The sequence below is a fragment of the Bison bison genome, unplaced genomic scaffold (genome assembly GCF_000754665.1).
Source record: "Bison bison bison isolate TAMUID 2011002044 unplaced genomic scaffold, Bison_UMD1.0 scf7180017864351, whole genome shotgun sequence".
NCBI classification, from domain to species: Eukaryota; Metazoa; Chordata; class Mammalia; order Artiodactyla; family Bovidae; genus Bison; species Bison bison.
The window spans coordinates 1,475,064-1,478,389 of NW_011494923.1; positions in this window are offsets into that span (position 1 = coordinate 1,475,064).

The window sequence follows — 3,326 nt, forward strand, 5'->3', positions numbered from 1 at the left end:
CAGAACCTGGACTGGCAACTCGTTTCCTACATGATATTTTACATGTTTCAATGCCATTCTCCCAAATCTTCCCACCCTCTCCCTCTCCCACAGAGTCCATAAGACTGTTCTATACATCAGTTTCTCTTTTGCTGTCTCGTACACCGGGAAACTGGAGCCTATTATACAGAGTGAAGTAAGCCAGAAGGAAAAACATAAATACAGTATACTAACGCATATATATGGAATTTAGAAAGATGGTAACAATAACCCGGTGTACGAGACAGACTTTATTTTTATGGGCTCCAAAATCACTTCAGATGGTGACTGCAGCCATGAAATTAAAAGACGCTTACTCCTTGGAAGGAAAGTTATGACCAACCTGGAGAGCATATGAAAAAGCAGAGACATTACTTTGCCAACAAAGGCCCATCTTGTCAAGGCTATGGTTTTTCCTGTGGTCATGTATGGATGTGAGAGTTGGACTGTGAAGAAGGCTGAGCGCTGAAGAATTAATGCTTTTGAACTGTGGTGTTGGAGAAGACTCTTGAGAGTCCCTTGGACTGAAATGAGATCAAACCAGTCAAAGGAAATCAGTCCTGAATATTCATTGGAAGGACTGATGCTGAAGCTGAAACTCCAATACTTTGGCCACCTGATGCAAAGAGCTGACTCATTTAAAAAGACCCTGATGCTGGGAAAGTTTGAAGGCAGGAGGAGGAGGGAATGATAGAGGATGGGATGGTTGGATGGTACCACCAACTCAATGGATATGAGTTTGGGTGGATTCCGGGAGTTGGTGATGGACAGGGAGGCCTGGTGTGCTGCAGTCCATGGGGTCACAAGGAGGTGGACACGACTGAGTGACTGAACTGAACTGAACTGAAACTTCAGTACTATTTAGGAATCTTGAATGGATGTAATTAGAATGCATCTGTGATTAGATTTAGAACAAAGAAGAACTGAACATTTATTGACCTGAACAAGCCAAGAAAGTAAGATCTTAGTAAGGCATTTGATACATTTCTTGATGCATATCTCTCTCTCTCACCCTTTCTCTTTCTAACTCATTTGCTTCTTTCTAGACAAATTCTTTTGCTCTTACTGCCTCTTCCTTTTCCACTTGACAGAAAACATGCTGACCAACATTTCCTGAATATCACAAGTGCCTCTGTTATAGAAGGACTCTATTTCTAATTTTAGTTAAAAAAAGAAAAAATTGTGAGGAATTACTGTGATGGATTCACCTTGACGTCACTGCCCACTCCAGACAAATCGATAGTGGCCAGAGAAAAAGGAAAGTTTCAAATGGAACCCAAAGTAATGGTTGTGAAGGAATAGAGGTTCTGAAACCCATAATAGGGTGCTATATTCTAATGAAAGGGAGAAATGATTGGCATATAAACTTGTTCAACAGCCTACACAGACTATAGCTTAATCAAAGGCTCTTGACTTCAGCTATATATTTCACTCCTTTAAGCAAACTCTCTATAAGTTTTGAGTCATGTTACAAGAAAACAAAAGATTTTAAACCTGCAAACAAAAAATTTTGTGTAATTGGATTTGAAAAAGTTCACCATTTTCCTATAGGTTTTATGTACCAGAGATTTCATGTGAAATCCTGTTCTTTAATTATTTGCATGACTGTTGGAGAAGACTCTTGAGACTCCCTTGGACTGCAAGGAGATCCAACCAGTCCATTCTGAAGGAGATCAGCCCTGGGATTTCTTTGGAGGGAATGATGCTAAAGCTGAAACTCCAGTACTTTGGTCACTTCATGCGAAGAGTTGACTCATGGAAAAGACCCTAATGCTGGGAGGGATTGGGGGCAGGAGGAGAAGAAGACAACAGAGGATAAGATGGCTGGATGGCATCACTGACTTGATGGATGTGAGTCTGAGTGAACTCCGGGAGTTGGTGATGGACAGGGAGGCCTGGCGTGCTGCGATTCATGGGATCTCAAAGAGTCAGACACGACTGAGTGACTGAACTGAACTGATACCAAGAACTGTGAGGTAATATTTCATTGTGGTTTTGATTTCCATTTCCCTGTTGGTTAGTGATGTTATTGCTTCTCTATCTGTATGTCCTCTGTTTAAATAAAAAAAATAATGTCTGTTCAGATCCTCTGCCATTTTAAATGGCATTGTTTGGTTTTTGGTATTGAGTTGCATGAGTTATTTATGTATTTTAGATATTAACCTCTTATATGATTTACAAATAATTTTCCATTGATTAGGTTGTCTTTTCATTTTTATCAATGACTTCATTTCCTGGAAAAAAAGATTTTTTATTTTTATATAGTCCCACTTGTTTATTTTTATTTTCTTTTTGTCTTATTTTATTGTTTTTAAACCCAAAAAAGTATTACCACATCCATTGTCAAAGAGCTTATAGCCTATTTTTTCCTCTAGTTTAGAAGTTCTAAATCTTACATTCAAATCTTTAATCCATTTTCAAGTAACTTTCCTGTATGTGTATATATGTCAGTCCCTCAGTCGTGTCTGACTCTTTGTGGACATGACTGTAGTCTATCAGGCTCCTCTGTCCATGGACTTCTACAGGCAAGAATACTGGAGTGGGTTGCCATTCCCTTATCTGGGGGATCTTCCTGACCCAGGGGTTGAACCTGGGTCTCCCATATTGTAGGCATATTCTTTACCATCTGAGTCATCAAAGAAGCCCATAAAATAATGATTTAATTTCATTATTTTACAGGTGGCTGAACAGTTTTTCCAACATCATTTATTAAAGAGACGTTACATTCCCCATTTCATTTTCATCTTTCTCATAAATTACTTGACAACAAACATATGGGTTTATTTTGTTGCATTTATGTCTGTTTTATAACAATACCATTCTGTTTTTATTACTATAGTTTATAATATAGTTAATATCAGAAAGTGTGATGTCTCCAACTAGTTTCTTGTTTCTAAGTATTGCTTTGGTTATTCAAGATTTTTTGGTGTTCCATGCACAATTAAGGATTATTTAATTTCTACAAACTTTTATTTTTATTGAAGTATCAGTTCAGTTCAGTCACTCAGTCATGTTCAACTCTTTGCGACCTCATGAACCACAGCACGCCAGGCCTCCCTGTCCATTACCATCTCCCAGAATCCACCCAAACCCATGTCCATTGAGTCAGTGATGCCATTCAACCATCTCATCCTCTGTCGTCCCCTTCTCCTCCTGCCCTCAATCTTTCCCAGCATCAGGGTCTTTTCAAATGAGCCAGCTTTTTGTATCAGGTGGCCAAAGTATTAGGAGTTTCAGCTTCAACATCAGTCCTTCCAATGAACACCCAGGACTGATCTCCTTTAGGATGTACTGGTTGGATCTCCTTG